This window comes from Panthera leo, chromosome D2 (assembly GCF_018350215.1).
Source record: "Panthera leo isolate Ple1 chromosome D2, P.leo_Ple1_pat1.1, whole genome shotgun sequence".
NCBI classification, from domain to species: Eukaryota; Metazoa; Chordata; class Mammalia; order Carnivora; family Felidae; genus Panthera; species Panthera leo.
In genome coordinates this window covers 80,023,134-80,042,882 of record NC_056689.1, presented here as the reverse complement: position 1 = coordinate 80,042,882, position 19,749 = coordinate 80,023,134, and the positions used below count along the sequence as shown (strand labels likewise).

At 52.6% G+C, this 19,749-nt stretch overlaps 1 protein-coding gene across 5 annotated transcripts in view; it reads left to right on the top strand.

Annotated features, from left to right (window-relative positions):
* Positions 1 to 19,749, top strand: part of CTBP2 (C-terminal binding protein 2) — a 159,598-nt gene that overhangs the window by 89,717 nt on the left and 50,132 nt on the right. The window contains exon 1 of one of the 5 annotated variants that reach the window (XM_042907430.1): positions 11,236 to 11,988. The exons of the other annotated variants lie outside the window; for them this stretch is intronic. The gene's annotated coding sequence lies outside the window, so the exon portion shown is untranslated. Of the gene's footprint in view, positions 1 to 11,235; positions 11,989 to 19,749 lie in introns of those variants that run through there. 5 annotated transcript variants of the gene reach the window in all.

Sequence of the window (19,749 nt, the reverse complement as noted above, 5' to 3'; positions counted from 1 at the left end):
ACTCGGCCAAAAAAGAAGTAAAGAACAAAACCGGCTTTGAAAGGTTTCATTCTTGTTCTGTCTTCCTGCGACCTTGACCACAGACCTCAGGCTGCACCCCTACTTCCTCACTCCCTGGGAGGGAGGGGTCCAGGGTGACAAAAGCCATACTGGGAGTGGCCGCAAATGGGGAAAATCAGCCTGCTGGAGGTACCAACGCCCTTTCTGATGTTTCGAGAAGCTAACCTCTGATTTTTGTTTCAGGTTCTTCTTAAGAATCAGATTCTAAAACGGATTCTGAGCATCCACCCTGGATACAAATGGGTGGAAAGGGAGGCAGACTTACACAGTGGATCGTGACACTGATGTTTTAAACATAACTGAGATTCTTGAATTTAGGTTGGGGTGATCCTCCCTCGACAGCCGGGGCTCCCACCCCGGTGGGATCGGTGACCCTCCAGTGCTTACTTTGAGCATCGGGGGACCACCGCTCTCCCAGGCATGTCCCCAAGGTGTTGGTTTCCCCGCCAAAAGCCTGAGTTTGGGGCGCTTGGAAGAAGTATTTGCCTATTCCAGTGATGGGGACACCGGAAGGAAACTTACCCGTTTGTGCCCGGCCCAGTTCAAATTAAAAAAAAAAAAAACATTAACCCACCGCTGTCCAACCGCATGGGATTAGGGTGAGGGAACCCCCAAACAGCCCACAGAGTGGTGGGGATACCCAGACTCCCAGGCAAAGGCTCCCGCTAGCACAAAGGTATCGTCCGCCCTTGAAAGCCCGGCGTCGCCTGCCCCTTGTCGCACGTGGTTTTCACAGAGTCACGCTCCATCTATTTGCCACACTCTACAGGCTATTTATAAATACATTGCCCTGGATGAAAATAAAAAAGCAAGTGATTTTTTTTTTCCCCCAACGTGTTTTAAATAACCGCATTCCTACGGGAAGGCAGAGTTGGATAATTCAACTGCCGTGGGCTCTAAAGTTTGGGGTGCCCGAGGGCAGCACCCCTGGCTTGTACCCTACCTGTTCACTGCAGTGTTGCTGTGGCCTGGGAACCGGGGCGTGTGATTCGGCTGCAGGTGGGCATCCCGGGGAACCCGCCCCGCGTCCGTGCTGGGAAAACTTTGTCCCTGCAGACGGCTGCCTGGCCTTGAGAACTGGTGCGACCCAGCCGCAGGGGAGCTCTGTGTCTGCTCAACGCCCCTTGTTTACTTTGGAAGTTTGTCCTGCAGGAACGAATTTGCAAAACTTTCATTCCCAGCAAAGCTGTCACTGATAACAAAACACGGCAATAACTCAGGTGATGTGGCTAAGCCACCACTGAGCTTGCGCCATCCGGGAGTTGATAAATCGTAGGGCTCCATTTGGTAGGAATCAGCAGTTTCACGCGGCAAATCATTGTTAACTCCTGGCGGGGAGCCAGAGGCCTAGAATTCTACCGTGGTTTTGTGTCTGCTGAGAGAGGAGCGTGGTAGGTTCAGGCCTGCGAGGGAATCGGCGGGTTTGGGCACACCGCATCCCGGCCATCGCTCGCTGCTTCCTCCCGTGGCCGAAGCCGGGCTGGGAGCAGACACGCGAAGGGCCTCGTGATGCGTGTGTGCCGCGGACACTGGCGCGTCGCGGTGGTGGATTCACAAATTCTCCGAGTTTTCTAAGTACGACGTGCCCCCCCCCCCCCCCCCCCCCCCCCCGCTGGTGCTGTCCACCACGCGGGTTCCACGTCAGAAGTAAAGATGCGCTCGGGGTGACACATCATTAGCTTTCCAGATCTCTTTGTAAGAAGGATGATGTGATAACTTGCCCGTTGTTCCTTCTTGCTGCAACCTCCGTTTGCCTGGTGACAGTGACGGTCCGGTGGTGGCTGGGCTGGGCCGTGGTCGGCCCGGGGCTGCCGTGGGAGGTGGCTCGAAGGATCCTCCCAGCAGGGCCCCGCCGTCTGTGCCGAACCCCAGAACCTTCACCTGAGCCACCATTAGGTGGCTGTGTTCGCTCTGCCACCCTCAGGGCCACCGGGAGGATCCAAGGCGTTCAGTGCTCCCTGTGACTAACAGCACCGCCGTCCGCAGGGACCTGGCTGTTTCGAGCCTCACTGTGTGCCAGGAGTCAGCCTCCGCCATCCGTGATGCCCGCCGCGGCCGTGCGAGGCGGATGACCCTGTCCCCGTTTCACAAAAGGGGAGCTTAAAGGAAAAACGCTACAGAAATTTTCAGATCCACAAAAGCAGAGAAAGTTGTGTCCTGGGCACCCTCGTCCCCACCCGCCGGCCTGGGCAGCCCACAGCCGACGGCCGGCCTCGTCGCGTGTGCCCCCTTCCCCCCCCCCCCCCCCATCCCACGGACGGGCATCCTGCAAGTGCATCCTGGCTGTCATTTTCATAGCACAGGTGAATGTTTCTGTTGAGAAATAGGGCAATAGTAGCGTTGCCTAAAGAAAATTCAACAAGTTGTGACTTTTACAAGGCACCTCTGTGCCCACCCCCTCCTTTCTTGTTCTGGGTGACCTTTCTGACAATCTAGACGTGAGGGGTCTAGACTCCAGGCCTCCGCTGCCCCCTCACCCGCCCCCGTTGTCTTTTTCAGACCCAGTTGCAAAGTCACTCGGTTCTGTGCCCCTGGTCCGGCCCTTTGAATACACCGATGACAAGCGCATCAGGGGGCAGAGGAAGACGGGAACCGGGAGGCACTGCCTCAGTTCTGGATCCAGCTGTGTCGCCTTGAGCAAGTTTTGCTTTGCTCTGGGCCTCAACTTTGTCATTTTAACCGATGCTAATTACGTACCTGTTTCCTAAGGCTGTTGGGGAGGAGAGTGAGTAGGTCCCGGCAAGGATGGTGCCTGGGATTCTTTGACTTGCCTGTCACAGTGCATGTGATCCTGCCAGTCTTGTGGCCACCAGGAGCCAATGACCTTGAGGCGGTGGGTGCAGGAACCCAGGCGTGTTGGCCTCTGCTCCCCGCCCTGCAATACCCGCTCACCCTTGCCCCTGGCTTGGGGGGCTGGACTCTCGCTGCTTTGCGCTCGTGGCCCTGTTCTCTCCTATGCACCGTGTCACCTGGTGGCTGAGTCCCAGGTCCCTCCAGTAAGGATGGGGTGTGTCCTCTCCAGCAGAGCTGGAGAGAATTGCTGGTTGGTTTCAGACAGCGTGGGGAGTGGGGGGAAGTGGGGAGGAGAGGGAACCCCCGCTTTCACTCCTTCCTGAAGCAGAAGCCACCCCCCAGAGGACGTGGGGACGCCCCACATGCTGGCGTCCAGAGTGAGAGTTTTTTTCCCCCGGACACGGTGTCTGGTGCAGACGGGCCCAGCAGAGGGGGCAGTTCTATTGCAAGTCCTGGAGGGAAATGTTTTTACAGAGCTTGGCTGGCCTAGCAGACAAAAATAAGATGTTTGCTTTAGCGATGTGCTTAGTCCTGAAAACATTCCTAGACAATGCCAGGGCCTTAGTTGAAAATAGTATGCTCAGCTTGTTGGGATGGTCCCAGGAAGGATGTTTTGAGTGAAAATAAAATGATACATACCACGGCTGTTCGCCTCCGCAGGAATCCCGGGAGACTTCAGGATTATAAGGGCCATGGGGAACCTGGTTCCAACAGGGGGCTGGCTGCCGGTCCCCTTGGGCACGCCTCTGGGACAGGCCAGAAGATTCTAGAACAGAGAAAAAAAAACATCTGCAGGTGGGAGGCCCCATGTCCTTCCCCATCCCCTTTGACCTTGGTGCCCGCTCCTCCCTCTGGGGACGGCCCTGGACCACACTGCCAAGTCCTAGGTCAGGGGTACGGAGCACCTCTCCAGGGGGCCCCGGTTCACACCCTGGGGTCAGCCTTTTCTTGACTGTGAGGGACTTCTTTATCCATCTGAAATCTCCTTTCGGCTTGCTCCCCTCCTCTGTCATGGTTCCACCCACACAAGATACACTCAACCCTTCTTCTGCATGACTGCCCTGCACATGATCACAGGCCAGGATCGGCTCCAGAACTTTCCCTCCCAGGGCAGAAGCATCGCCGCTTCCTTCCACAGCACAGTTGCAGGTTGGTTCCTTGCTCAGAACCAGGGTTGCAGGTGAGCTGAGCTGTGACGCGCGCACACGCGCACACACGCGCACACACGCACACACACACACACACACACACAGGCACACAACAGGGTGGGGAACGTCCCAGCGAGTAAAGGTGACTAAGAAAATTGCATTTCCATTTAAAAGCCACTTGTGAGCCTTTCTTTTTTTAAAACAAAGGACTCAAAATCATTTCACACGACTTCTGTTAGGCCCTTTGCTTCTCAGTCCAGGTTAAGCAAACCGCATGCCGTGACCGTGTGTTCGTAAAAACACGAGTCCCAAATAGAGCGGCCACAGAGGACTTGTTTTTCTTTGCGGATTCCCTTGGCGGTGTTTTGGTGGTGCATAAAAATAGCACACGATGCCTTAGAAATAAGTGGCTGCGTGGAGTGCTTGTATGCATCAGCTGTGTGCTGTCACATGTGTTCGCGTTCTTCATGTCCTTCCGTCTTCAGAAGAAGGACTTTGGTACGTGGTTTGCACCAGCCACCATGGCACACAGCTCTTTGATGCGCTTGAGACCTCGGTGCCTTTGGTCCCGCTAATAACCAAGGACCCGAGGCTGGGGCTGCAGAGGATGTGCAGAGGGGGCGACGGCCCTGGGTAAGCCCTCTTCACCTGCAGCCGAAGCCAGACCCCTCGAAGGGTTCCCAGACCTGGCTCTCCAGCCCTCCGACTCCCGATGAGCCCAGACAGAGGCCGGCGTCTTCTCCGACCCCTGGCAGCCCCACCAGGTGGTAGGCAGGAAATCGGAGAGGAAGGCCACCGGCAGGGCTCCCTCCGGCGTGGGTGCCCCTGGAATATTGCTCCCAAGGGTCCAGAATGCCTGAGAAAAATCAGGGTGGGTCAGTGGTGGCGAGTCTTGGGTCCAAACTAAACTTCATCTAAATCCTGTTACTTTTTTGGAGTTACGTCTTCTGTGTCCGCCCACCGCCCCACCCCCCGTTTTTTACTACAGTTATGCACCTAGCTGAAACTGAAGTTTAAATTCTCACTCCTTAGATCACACCTGCCCTTCACTCTATGTAGCAATGCTGATTTTTCACCTCTGTAAACCAAAACCCACCAGAATCCTGAAACAACTTAGCATTTCTAGCTAAGCCTGGACTTCTAAAAATTTTTTTAATTCCCCTTTGGATCAGCAACCGCATAGAAAAGACTTAACATAGTACACAGTTTTCAGGCCAGACTCTAATGTGCGGGAACCTTCTTCTGCCCTCCCTGGCGGTGAGGAAACTTGGAAGGGTCCTAGAAGACCCAACAGACCTGGGCCAGTGGAGTTTGGCGATGACGATGTCTGTAAGAATTCGGCTGACTTGAGCGTCTGATCTCTCCACGTGCATCGTGTGGTTTCGTGTTTGAACAAGGGGATAATTGTGATACACGCTCACGCCCTGCTGGGCCAACACATCCATCCTTGTGCTTGGTGGTTAAGAAGCAGAGGCAAAAATTGCTGGGGAAAGGGCAGCTTCACGCACGGGGATGGCTTTCTCTGCCAGTGGAAGAACTTTCTGTATCATTTCCTTGGGAGTTTCCGTGTGCCTGTATTCTTGAAAGTTGGATATCTTTGGGAAGAATGGAAATAGTAAACTCCTGGCTTGCTTCCTGCCTTGTCTTAAGTAAGAAAGAGGCTCGTTCTTCCAGACATGGATAAAGCTGGGCACCCTACTTTGCCCGCTGCCCAAGGGTTAAGTTCAGGTAGTCGTAGCCCAGAGTATTGGCTCCCCGGCCAGGACTTCTGTAAAGCTCTGTAACTGTCCGCAAGGAACAAACAGAACATTAATTGCAGAAGGCCTCCAAGTTTTACGTGATTCCGAAGAGCAAGCCTGAAACGGGCCCCCGGGTTTATGAAAAGCACCAGGCCTGCCTCCCGCTGCGGGCTGTGCTGGGGCTGGCTTCTCCTGACACTTGTACTCCAGGGCTTGTGGACAGGAAGCGGCCTGGCCAGCCAGCTCTGTGACCTGTGTCAGAGCAATAACAAAGACCAGGCCAGCCTGTCGCCTGAGGGAGCGGGATGGGTTCCTCCAACAGGGATTAAAAGGTAAATTGGATCCTGGACAAATCAGGCCAACAGGCTTTGGAGGCTGAGGTTTTGTCGACAAATGAACTTGGCTCTATTTTAAGCCATGTTATGTACCAAGACTTCCTGTTTTTCCAAAGAAACCTCTTGTTTTGGTTTTTGTAACGATGGATTTATTGAAATGTTCGCTATTCAAGGGACCCACGTTGTTTTCCAACCAAAACAGCGAAACTGGAGATTTTGTGGCCCCAAGAGGCAACAGAGAGAGACACACAGCAAGAACATCATTCCCCAAAGACTGCTCATTCAGGAGTATTTTAGCCTCGGTGGCTGATCAGTGAATGAACAAAGAGCTAATTGCCAGTCAGGGTCCTAGACGGATTTCATAGCTCAGAGTTTGGCCTCTTGTTTAGAGAGCGGCGGGGGCCAGTCAGAGGACAATTGAAAGGGGTTTTTTGTTTCTCCGGGCTGAGTTAAGCCATGTGTGTGTCTCTTTCTAGGAGTATTGGTCTGGCCAATCAGGGCCGTGTAAATCCCACTCACTTCCTGCCGACCTTTCGACACTGACAGATGTTTTTTCTTGTAAGTGTTGTTAGGGCTGTCTCTACTCGCTGACCTCACCATATTTTAGGGAAGCCATTTTCCTGAGTTTTGTTTCTCAGATTCTGTTTACCCCGTCCTGAGCTCCTCTCCGAGAATAAGATCACCCCGCCTCCTGTTTCTGTCACTTCCTGTTGTCCCTCTCGGACCTGGGAGGGGGAGCCGAGCCCACCCTTGGGTACCAGGGAGCTGGGCAGAGCCGCCGCTGGAAGCACGTGGATCTTGAGCTGGGGGGAAGCCGTGACTTGAAGAAAAGGTCTGATGGAGACTCACAAGCCAGGAGTGTAACAAAGGACCCGATGTGTCCCTGTGAGAGAAACTTCTAGAATCTACAGGGATCGCATGCAGATGTGTGCCATGACTGTAGCTCGTCAGACACTGGGAGTTCCCCGGGTGTGACCCGGGAGGTGGGTCCCTCGTAGGTGACATCATGGCAGCCCGTGTGACCTGGACAAGTCACTGCCTGGGGCAGGCGGTTGGGAGTGATCATGTCAGAGGTCCTAAATCCACCAAAGTGTCTGTAGCTCACATCCCTACTCCGAGAGCGCAGACGCGGGATCTGTTCTGGAGGCAGGGAGAGCGTGTTGGTATTTTAGCCTTGACCTGAAAGTAACCGCAAGCTCAGCTGGGAGACCGACCAGCAAGTTCCTGGAGGGGAGGGAGTTTTGAGCTGCCGTCGCTGATCCCTCAGGCCCTGATCTGAGCCTCCTCTGGGCTCACTCCTCTGAGAGCGTCTGGGCTGGGGTTGTACCCCTGTCCTGGGATCACCTGGGGTGTGGGAGACTTGCCCAAAGCCACCCCAGAGCAGGTTTGACAACTGAGGTGGTGCTGGGTGTGTTGTTTGCAGCGTAGACTGCACAATCGTGTATTGAATTTAGCAGAGTGGAGCGTGCTGGCCGGCTACTCCTGTGCGTGTTGGGTGACTTCACGCTCAAAAGCGTCCACAACAGTGTCTGTCACACATTAAGCACTCTGCAAGCATTCGCTGTTGCTAAAGTAACAAACACCCCAGCCATTCGGGTCTATACCGGGGGAGCTGCCCGCTCTGGAAACTGGGCGTGTTTTTGTACCTGGACTTTGTTTCCCTGATGAGCTTACAAACCAGTTGGTCTTTGGCTGATCTCTTGGCTTACTTATGCGGGTAATTCCCTCTTGGGTCTGGGGAGCTCCGCCTTTTGCGGGGCGTGGGGGGGCGGGCAGTGTTAATTGTGGTTCGTACAGCTAAATGAGACGTAACTGCCACATTTTCGGCCTGGCCCATGTGGCCCAAAGTGGCTCCTGGGTTTCCAGATTCTTGCACTAGCAATGCCTCTGCAAAGCTGCTTGGGTGGGAAGTGACGTGGGGGCCCCTCGGGGATGAGCAGAAACCTGAGCAGGGAGTGACCCAGGGTGGTTGACTCCTATTGTCACACCTGTGAAGGCAGCAGCAGTTTGGAGTTGGTCACTCCTCCAGTCTCAGAATGTTCCAGAAAAGCTGTGGTTCCAAGAAAACGTCAGGGCGTACACGTGCGTGCGCGTGTGTGTTCGTTCATGCAGTACCGCTGCTCTCCTTTTCTGCCCTTTGGGCTCTGGGTGGGGCTTGCTGACATCTCGGGACTGCCATCTGTCCTTCCTGTTGCAGGAATGGGCTATGTTTATGCTCTGAAAATGCAGACCGCATTCATGTTACCTGCATTCCTTTATCTCTGATTAGGAGCGCTCGACTTTAATAGTAGCTGCAGTTCAAGGACCACTTTTAAGAATAGGAAAGCGAGAGGGCCTGTTAATCCAGTGAATTGCTGTGCCGAGGGTGGCCTGGAAGGCTGCATCCTTAATGTGGGGCCCGGCCCCTGACAGATCTTTTTAATGTCCCCAGACGGATGGGTGTGCGTGAGTCAGAGCGGAGACCCCAGCGTGCCTTAGTTTAACTCCGTGCATGTTGAACGCACCTGGGAGTTCGCTGGAAGCACCTGCGAAGTTCAAGGAGGACTTTGTGTTCTCCGGGCCCGTGGGCATTGCTGACACGTGGACAGTACAGCCTATCCCAGAGTTCACAGAACCGGGTGTATCGCGGGCCTCCTGTCAGCGTGGGCAGCTGGGGACGTAGAGCGTTTCGGTGGCTTTCTGGGAGCGTTCTCTGTCCTGTAGGTAGCGTAACCTGGTGCCAGTGTAGTTCGAGGGTATCGTCGTGTTTTTGTCTCTTCTGTCGTATCAGCGACCATAGTGTGTTCGAAACAGCGAATTCTCAGATTTGGGGAGCAGAACACAGTTGAAGGGAACGGTGAGGACCTTTTTCTCTTGGCGTCTCTCCCTGAAAACACGGGTCCCCGTCTTCGAGGAGGCGACCGCTCATGCCGCAGGAGTTTGGTGGCTGGGCCGGCAGCTCCTGGGTGTGCCTGTGTGTGCTGAGTTTTCGGGGACCACGGCCAGACTCGGGTGGGTCGGCACTGGTGTTGTGTGATAAAGCCAGGATTCTCGACACGTCACACCCTGTGGGGGCCACCCCTCCACCCCAGCCGGGACCCCTGCGAGGGTGATCTGAGCTTCCCGAAGCATCACTGGTGCGAGATCCCAGACGATGTCTTGGGGCGGCCGTCCCCGGTATCACCAGCAGGCGTGAATCAGCCTCGTAGGGCCGCTGTAAACGAGTACCACCCACCGGGTGGCCGAAAGCACGGAAATGCATTGTCACACGGTTCTGGGGGCCAGGAGTCTGAGCAGGATGCCTACAGGGTTAGTTTCTTGTGCACACTGGGAAGGAAGGACCTCTTCCAGGCTTCTCTTCTTGGCTTGTAGATGGTCATCCCCTCCCTGTGTCCTCACATATCGTCCCTCTGTCCATAGCCCAGTGTCCCCAATTTCCCCTTCTCATAAGGACCCCCAGTCCTGTGGGACTAGGACCCACCCTGACGATGACGTGATTACCTCCATAAAGACCTTGTCTCCCTCCATAAAGACCGTGTCTCCAAATAAGGTCACATTCCGAGGCACTGGGGCGTCCGACTTGAATGTAATTTGGGGAGGCTGGGGGGACACGATTCAGTCCGTGTAACAGGGCACTCACCCTTGCTGTGACCGTGGGCAGTCCGCTGAAAACGTGTGTGAATCCCTTTTGGGTGTTCTGATACGGACAAGCAGACCATAATACGCAGTCGGGGCTGCAAGGGTGGGCTTTCGGGAACCTGCCTTGCCGTAGAATGACATCTTGTGCCATTTGCACATGCTGTCCGGTCCGGGACATAAACATAGTGTCCAGACATATCCCGCCTTCTCTGAGCCTCCCGTCCTCTGTCTGTTCTTTGTCTGGAGGGGGCTCCAGGGTATACAGCATCCCCATAAATTAGTTCCGAGTAGATTTTTTTTTTGAATTTTTTTTTTTTTAACATGTATTCATTTGTCAGAGAGAGAGGGACAGAGCGTGAGTGGGGGAGGGGCAGAGAGCGAGGGAGACACAGGCTCCGGGCTCTGAGCTGTCCGTTACAGAGCCCGATGTGGGGCTTGAACTCTCGAACCAAGAGGTCATGACCTGAGCCGAAGTCAGACACTCAACTGACTTAGCCGCCCAGGTGCCCCGCTTAGAGCAGAGTTTTAAATGGCCATCACCTTGTCAGGAGTTCCTGAATAGGATTTCACATAAAATCAGTATCTTTCGGCATCGGCACGTGGTGAGCTGTGATTATCTAAACAGGTGGTTGTATTCATGTGAACCATCCGATGTTTGCCCTGTTTGTGAAGAGCCCTTCGCCATGACAGAGATTCACCCCTCTGGAAGATTCCCATGGGGAGCCGCCCCCTCCCCCCGGTTCCAGCATCCTCTCCACACCAACGGATATTTTAGCCACAGTTCAGAACATTCTGGGCTACGATAAACGTAAAAACAATATCGTTTACCCACCAAAGACTTGGAGAACAGAACCGGGGGCCCCTGTGACTGGGGGGAAATGATTCAAGAAGACCATTTAACTCCAGGAATAATACCCCGAACCAGAAAGACAAAAGGAGCTATGGAGTGGCTCCCTTCTCGAATTTGATCAGCAAAAATGAATCTGTGTGACCTAGAAGTGTCACCCGATTCTCCTCCCCCATCTGACTGCCAGCTGGCCAGGCTCCTTCAGTTGCAGTCATGGATACAAAGCCCGCCTCCCCCCTCCCGGGTTTCCGCTACACCCCCCATCCTCCACATTAAAACTGTGCTAAGCAAAATAAATAGCTGCAAGCTGTTGCATTTCATTTTGTTAAGTAGCTACACGTAAGATTAAGATTTTCCTTTTTGTGACTCGGGTTGAAAAGATCAGGTCTGGGAAGAACTTTTAAGTCGAGACTTTGTGGGGGGGCACCTGGGTGTCTCCGTCGGTTAAGCATCCGACTTCGGCTCAGGTCATGATTGTGCAGTTTGTGGGTTCGAGCCCCATGTTGGGCTCTGTGCTGACAGCTCAGAACCTGGAGCCTGCTTCGGGTTCTGTGTCTCCCTCCCTTCCCCACCCCCCTTTGAAAAATAAACTTAAAAAAGAGAGAAACTTTGTGGACTTAGGGATGTTTGATTCCATCGTCTCATTTCCTTAAAACTGTCACCTGAGACAGTGCCGCGTGGGCTTACAGAGGCCTCCGTGACTACAGCCTGGTGACTTCTCTTGTAGAGAAATGTTAGGGCGAGATTTGGGTATTTGTAAAGATCCGGATGTAGAACATCCGTTGTCATAAAACAAACTTACTACTCTGTTCCCGAGGTCTGAGTTGAATTTCCTGCGTATCTGCTTTTGTGTAAGCAACGTCTCCTTTGGAATAAAAGAGGGGCCACCCCTCTGCACTGGGGACACTCCTGTCCCATGGCGTGCCTGCTGCTGGTGCCCTGAAGTGTTGGCTCCTGAGACAGGAGAAGCGATAAGCCAAGTTGTGTCATGGGGCGTCTCTCGGGGCACCGGTCGCTTTCTCCCCTGGCCGGGCTGGGCCGTAGGTTTGAGTAGAGCTGCTCAGGATTCTATTCGGTTTGGTCCTCGACTGGCTTCTGTGACCCAGCCAGCACCACACTTGGGAGGCTGAGCCTCCCTGCTCCTTTGGACAGGCAAGCAGGTTCAGAGTGAGCTCTTAGCTCTTCCTAGTGTTAGAGATCATCTTTCCAGACACTTTGTTTTTGGAAATGAACAAAGGGTCCCAGACGGCCAGCATTTCACATGGCTGACTTTATCTCCAGCAGAACACCTCAAATCCCCCTCTCCCGCCGGCCTCTGACCTGGTCGGGCCATGCCTGTCAGCCTCTTCCAGTTTCTCCTCGGCCACCAGGTGGCCCGCACACCTCGCTGGGTCGTCTACCCCCAAGTGGGCGCTACGGAGGAGCCTTCTCCAAATCGATGTGTTCGGGTACGTGATGGGGAGGGCATTGTGTCAGGTGCTGAGAGAAAAGGGGAGGAGAGAGTCCCAGGACACTTCCTGGAGAAGGCTGAATTGGGGGTCAGGTGGGACAGCCAGGCCAAGAGTCAGCTGTGCTGCCCAGGGGCGTCCGTCGCCATGGCAACCCGGGCTTCGAACCGGTGCTCAGAGAGGATGCTGGTCTTACTGAGCTGAGGAGATCCGACGAGGCATCGGCATCACCCCTGCTTTCAGCGTCGATGGACGAAACCAGCCCCGTGCCTGCCGCTCAGAATCTCCATTCCGGAATATGGTGGGAAACGTTCGCTTTTTTCACCTCCCTCTCCAAGTTAGTGCGTCCTGAAAAGGTTGTGTATTCTGAGGTCATCGGTGTCTCACAACGCACCATGCTGGGGGTCCGGGAGAATTGCACAATCAATTCGGCAGGTGTACGTAGTCTTGAGCTTTGTGGTGGAAAGCTCTGCTTTTTCACCGTCTCTGCTTTCCTCTCCTTGAACGTTACGTCCCTGCCACATTGTTTTCGTTTTCCTCACTATGGCCCATTCCTCACTGATGTGTCTTTAAACAAGAAGCAAGGGTGTAATAGAATGTCAACCTTCAGGGTGGCCATGCCCTTCCTGCATCAGGGAGCCTCCACTGCCGAGCCCAGGCCCTAGATGACAGGGCGGCCTGCCTGGGTTCCCTCTTCCCTGGCCGATCATGTGCCTAAATCTAAACTTCTGTTGCTTTAAGGGTGAGTGGGAGGTACGGGTTCTTTTTGCATCCGGAGATGGAGGGAAAGTGCAGTGTGCCATCCTGAAATCAGCCCAGACCTTTCCTTCTGGAGGTGTCGAGCCTCATTGCCTCTTGGTTCTCGTAGAGCCCAACTGGGGGGTTGAAATCCGTCAACCGGGCGAGTCCCTCAGCACAGCGACTCAGGGCTCTGGGGCCCGGGAAGGCCACGCAGGGTGTGCAGTGCCCTCTGCCGGCTGAAGGGCCCCATCACTGGGCGCCAGTCCTGCTCCTGGGAAGGACTGGACCAGGAGAAGGTCCGCCCCACGCCTGTGGTTTCCCTTAGCTTTGCCAGCGAGCCAGGACTGCAGACGGCACGACCTCACGCGTGGATTCCGGAGTGCACAGCGTCCAGAGACCAGGCTGGAATCCTCAGGGGCAGCAGAGCAGTTGTGTCCCCTAAGGAAGTCCCCTCCTCTGGGCTGGCAGCCAAGGATTCCGGGCCTCCCAGTGGCAAGAAATCAAGAGGCAGAGGTCTTCAAAATCTAACACGAAGATTTGTAAAAATTCAAGACCTTATTGCAGTTCATTTAAAAAAAAAATTTTTTTTTTTAACATTTATTCATTTTTGAGAGAGAGACAGAGACAGAGAGGAAGACACAGAATCCGAAGCAGGCTCCAGGCTCCGAGCTGCCAGCACAGAGCCCGACAGGGGCGGGCTCGAACTCACAAACCGCAAGATCATGACCTGAGCTGAAGTCAGACGCTTAGCCGACCGAGCCACCCAGGCGCCCCTGCGGTTCATTTATTTGTTAACCAATTCCTATAAAATTGTCCTTATCAGACATTTCGATTCAAGTGCAATCCATCTGTGTTGGAAGAAACCAAACAATCCAAACCGCCTTAAAAGTGTCACGTGTTCTCTACTCTCCACCCTCCTGCCCTCCCCACCCTCCATTCCATAGGCTGTTTTCAAATTAATTTATCTTTAATCTCTACACCCAGTGTGGGACTCAAACTCACAGCCCCAAGATCAAGAGTCACGTGCTCTTTGAACTGAGCCAGCCATAGGATAACGTGTAGCACACTCCCCACTAACACAGGTAGCTGTCCCCAGGTAGCTGTCCCCTGGTGACGCCTGCCTTGGTTGACCCCCAGGGTCCAAGCCCTTACTGGCCGTTAGTTATCCCTGCTTTTCCTCTGCCCTGGACCACAGCAAGCATACACAGGGCTTCTCACAGGCTGCGGACAGTACCCTCGGGTTACCTTGGGGGCATTGGAGAGGCCACCCCAAAAGCCTCAACCACGGCCAAGGCCCCTCTGCAGGCCTTTCATGAGAACTTTCGGACGTTCCGGATGCTTCTTGTGTAGGATGCTGACTTTTCCTCACTCGGATGCAAACATCCTGCAGTGGTTTCTTACATTCGGTCCGGAGCGGGAGATGAGCTGTCTGGTCATCGCAGAACTTCCTCTGTTCACAGAGAACTTGAGACGCTACACCCTTCATCCTGTCCACGCAGACTTCCCCGCTACAGGTCAAGATTGTCATGCCAAAGGAGGGCAGGGTCAGAAAATTAGGAAAGGAACAATTAACCCGTGTGTCTATAGTTCCTCGGTCTCAACACCGTGGGAGTAAAAGTTGGTGTTCTGCATTTCTTAATTTAAATGAAAATGTGTTTCCTCGCCTTTTCTTGTTTTGTTTGCTTTTGTTCCTAAAGGCTATTTTATTACGAAAATGAATATATTAATTTTGAAGCATACTTGTAAGTCAAGGGCTTTAAAAATGTGTGAAAATCCTGAACGCAGTGCATCTCATTTTCCTTCAGCTTGGGTAGACCAACACTTAGTTTTCATTATAACACAAAACAACCAATTAAGAAAATCATGAATCGGTTCTGTTCTTGGTGATAGTTGTTAGCACGTGAAAATCTTGAGAATTTTTGAGTTTTACATTTAACACCAGGAAACGAATTTCCACGTGCTAACAACCCAAGCTGAAGGACACGCTCGGCATCCTTGGCCGGGGAGCTGGTCTGAGCAGAAGAGTGCCTTTGACATCTGCTCCCTCCTGGTGGCAGCCTCTAGCCTCGTGGGCCTCGCCCATGGGCAGTGGGGTTCTTCATGCCAGAAGACTGCTTTCTAGGTTTGTGACCTTCCCAGCTCTTTGGGCTACATGGTCTTTGCCCTTCATCTCTGTCTCCTTCAGAGCCCCAGAGAATATTTTGCTGGGGTTTGGATGGAAAGAATAAAATTCCAGGCCCAAGAAAAGCTTTCAAAACTTTTTCTTCCCTAAATGTTTATTTTTGAGAGAGAAAGAGAATGAACGAATGCATGAATCCGAAGCAGGCTCCAGGCCCCCAGCTGTCAGCACAGAGCCCGACTCGGGGCTCGAACTAACGAACCGTTATATCATGACCTGAGCGGAAGTGGGACCCTTAACCAATGAGCCACCCAGGCACCCTTCAAAACTTTCTTTCTTTTCTTTCTTTTGTAATCCATTTGGCAGCGGATTTTGACCCTGGCCTGAAGTGTTGAGGATAATTTTTGCATCCTGTATGGTGGAAATCTTAATGGTTGATTTGGGGGTCCACAGTAATATGGTGTGAGCTCTGTATTGCCTTTTAAAAACCAAAATGCACCTGACTTCTGAAGCTTGCCAGGCCCCTGGGTGTTGGAAAAGCATGGCGGACCTGTGCTAATCAAGCTGTCTGTGCACCTTCTGTCTGAAGATGTGTGGATGGGACCCTTGGAACGGACTGAGGGCATGTGACCAGGGTGTGACCTTGTCACCCTAGGCTTGGCTCCTGGGAGTTACCTGGGGAAAGAAGAACGGCCTTGCCAAACAATGTACAGGTCTGGCTTCAGGAACCAGAGTGAACCTTCAGTGTATATCAGAAGGTCCTGCTGGTTACCTCTGGGGCACGGGGAGGGGGTCTCCGAGTCACCTGTGCCCCTTGTTATATGCCACGTGATGTCTGAGCCATGGGTTTCCCCTTTCAAAATTGTTTTTATTATTTATTAGAGAGAGAGAGAACGAGAACACAAGTGAGGGAGGGGCAGAGAGAGAGGGAGGTACAGAATCCGAAGCATGTTCCAGGCTCTGAGCTGTCATCATAGAGCCTGATGTGGGGCTCGAACCCATGAACCATGAGATCATGACCTGAGCCGATAACCGACTGAGCCACCCAGGCACCCGGGTTTCCCCCTTTCACAAAAACCTAAATATGCCCCAAAGCTACTGAACAAACAATCAAGGAGCAGTAGTAGCTTTGAGACACTTACAAAATTGACTTCAGTAAGCTGATTTCCCACAAGTTGATCATCCCCCCCCCCCAAAACTTCATTTTCTTCCTTAAAATGAAGTTCGAATACTTCTGTTAATTGTGGTATTATGTCAGCCATTTGACCAAAGGCTAGGCCAGTGTTTTTCCTGCTGTCCCCTGACCCCTGTAGAACGTTTGTCTTGTCTCGATTTCATTTGGCTCTCCAGATAAGAATCTACTAAACAAAAGCCAGATCCCCTGATGAGAGGACTCTCTCCAGCTCTCTTCCCCAGAACGGAATCTGTTGTTCCCGTTTGGCCTCCAAAGATGGTGGAACAGGTCCTTTTGCGATAGCCTGAAGACCAGCGACTTTACTGGGTCTCCATGAAGAGCCAGAGAGGGCTTTCTGGGCAGTTGTCATTGTTGGGCCAGCATCGTCAAGGCTCTAGTAAAACGTGCTGACCTTGCCCCCCAACGTGCTGGATCCACACCACACACAGGGTCCTTGCCTGTGCCAGCAAGGGCGGTATGCTGCCCTAGCCTGATGGGTACCGCCCTCCCGGGTCACTCACAGGCTGGTGGAGCCTTGTAGGATGGGGTGAAGGAAACCTGAGGAGTGCTGCTGTTCCTTTAGGGACCCCAGGCTGGGGAAGGTGGGAGCCTTCGCTGCCGGGACTGCAGGGGGCCGTCTCTCCTTACCTTGGATGATGCCAGCCTCTCGGCCCCTTGGCAGAAAGAACAGTGCAATATACTTGGAGGGCTCCAAGGGTTCACTCAGGATTTGGCAGCTCTTGCTTGACTGTGATAATAGTAATTCGTTAGCATATCCTGAAACTTGGTCTATCTTTATGAACATAATGTTTCAGTAGGTTTCATGAAAAGAATTGAAGGCAATCGCCATGGTTTTAGGTGAATTTTCATTGTGAAAGACATGAATTACTTTGTGTAAATTTCTTTGTCTGCCTAGTGTTATGGAGACTAGGAATCGGAATAAAGAAACAGAGAGCATCTTAAAAACTTGTGATTTTAAGAAGGTAAATCAGTTGGGGTGCCCGGGTGGCTCAGTCAGTTGAGTCCCAACTCTTGATTTCAGCTCGGGTCATGATCTCACAGTTGGTGGGTACAAGCCCCGAGTTGGGCTCTGCCCTGACAGCAGGGAGCGTACTTGTGATTCATTCATTCATTCATTCACTCATTCATTCATTCTCTCCCCCCCCCCCCACTTCCTCCCTCTCTGCCCCTTCCCCGCTTGTACCTGCTTTCTTTCAAAATAAATAAACATCAAAAAAAAATGTAAATGAGCAAGGACTAGGTTGTAGTGTTTTGGGTCCCGGCAGGTGGGTTGCTAATGGTCACGTTTGATAAAATCAATCTGCCCATATTTTAGACCTCATTGGATGGGGGTAACATCCATTTCTCTTGTACTCGGTTTTGGGTGTTTGTTTTGTGTTTGATATGCAAGCAGGTGGTTATAAAATGAAGTGTTCTTCTTCCTGTTTGTCCCCGCTTTGAATTCTCGAGTTTCTCTTGGAAATCCACGTGGAGTAAACCTCCCATCCTCGCTGCTCCTTTCTGGCAGTAACGAGAATCTAAGTACCTTTCTCATGCAAGCATCTTTCCTCTTCTGAAATGAGCCAGATTCACTGACACCAAACCTTTCAGCCCTAGATCACCTCTCCTCTCAAGCTAAAATAAAAGGTCAAGTAGACCTTCCTGCGGTTTACCCTGCAATTTTAGGATCTCCCTTTCTGGGGCAGAATGCAGTGGTTTTCTCGTAAGGTTTGGCAGTGGGATCCTACTTCTACAAACACCTGACTTCCCTTCTGACATTTCTTTAGTTCCACTGAGGTGTCCCTCCCAGCCTCAGCCGGAGGGAGTGGTATCCATGGCTGGCTCCCGCATGCCAGGGGCTGGCTCACCAAAGGAGGAAGGCCACGCGCGGCCCTCTGCAGCCCGCTGCTTTGCGCTGAATATTTTCACACGCATTCCACTCCCCTTGGGAACGTAAAAACATCCCTTTTTCACGAATGCAGATCCTGCTCACGCAACGGTCATTCCACATACTTGTGGTTCTAGAATATTCTAGAATGCTACTTCCATCCACGACAGACACCACGGCCATAGTCTGAGCAAAAGAGGGACCCATCCCCCTCTCCTTTCTCTCCCCTCTGTGCACCCTGATTTGTTGTGAAGCATTGATGAGATAGTGCCAGCTGCCGATTGTGGTGATAAATTCAGTGGCCGAAAGGGGCCTGATCTGTGAGCAGAGACACAGAAATGAAGACAGAGCTTGGCTGTCAGAGCGGGCACTGCCCGGGGAGCCCGGGGCTGGCGTGCAGGGGGCACGGGGTGCTGGTGGTCTCCATGGACCCCAGCCGGAGACCCTAGCTCGCGGCTCTGCCCTGAAGAAGGCCTGTCCCTGCCGTCGGGAAGGAGGGTTGTGTTAATTAAGTCCTCATAAGTAGCTTGCTCCTCGGGAGAGCCAAGGAGGAAAATGTCACATTTCATACATTCTTGCTTCAAAGAGATACCGAGGGGAAAGAACGAGGCTCCGCACATCAGCGGTCACTGCCACGAGATCCTCACCAGACTCTGCCTGGTGGCTGTGCGACTCTGAATTCGCTGTCCACATGGGTGGGTGCCACAGCTGGAGGGGCCCCCACGGAAGGGCCAGCCCCCAGCCCGAAAAATATCCAGACAGGAGTCCTTTGCCCCTTTCCTTCTTTTTTTCTTTTGGTAAATAATAGGACACAGGCTATTTGTGTAAGCGGATGTCTGATCTTTCCTTTGATTGCATAATCGAGATCCTACTTATCAATTTTTCAGGACGCCATCTAATTATACAAATTAAAATTCAAAGGAAAGCAAAAAGAATGATTACGCCTCACTTGGGCGTAATGGAAGGAGGAGGGTGTGAAACCCGGCTTGCCTCGGATGATAATGCTGTCATTTTTCATCTCCAAGGCACTTCACAAATATTAACTAATTAATTCTCTCACCCCTTGGCTAACACGAGGTTCTGTCTTCATGCCAGCGTCGAGGACAGGGGCTGCACTGCAGCTCGGTGATCGAACTCTGGCAAATGGAAATTGCCGGCCGAGCTCTGGGGCTCAAGGCCACCTTTCCCTCTGCCTGGGACTCCCTTCTCCCATTGGTTTGAGTTAGGAACCACCCCCCCCTTCCCTGCCTTGCGTTATTGCCTCTCCTACAGCCCAACAAAAGTGAATTTTTATAACATGACCGCCACACCTGTCCCACCTGCTTTGGGACCACCTTTGTCTCCCTAGCGCAGTATGGCCGGTTCAGGTTTGGGGAACTCTCCGGGTTTGAAGTTCAGGTTTGGGGAACTCGCCAGGTTTGAAAAGGGCTTAGTATCTCTGGGATGTTACGTTAATTATTTATGTCATTAGAAATTGTGCTTCTTTCCTAGCTCTTTAAAAAAAAAAAGTGTAATTATTGCCATAAATCTTTGAGGTGCGCCTCATTGCTGGGAAATTAGCCATTAACTACCAGGAAGTCTGCCTTCTCATAGTCAGACCTGTATTCTGACCTTTGTTAAAGTAACTCCCAGCGTTTTGCATAATTGATGACCATACATAATAATCCTCATTATTAACCCTGGAGCCTCACTCTTGTCTCCTGTCCCCCCTCATTTGCTGGGTAACTGAGGACAACTTTCTCTGACCGTGTTGTTAAAGTAAGACCACCGCAGTGAGTCGAGAGCTCAGACGTTGCGGGGTGCAGATCGTGATTTGCGGCCTCAACTGCTACGTCGGAT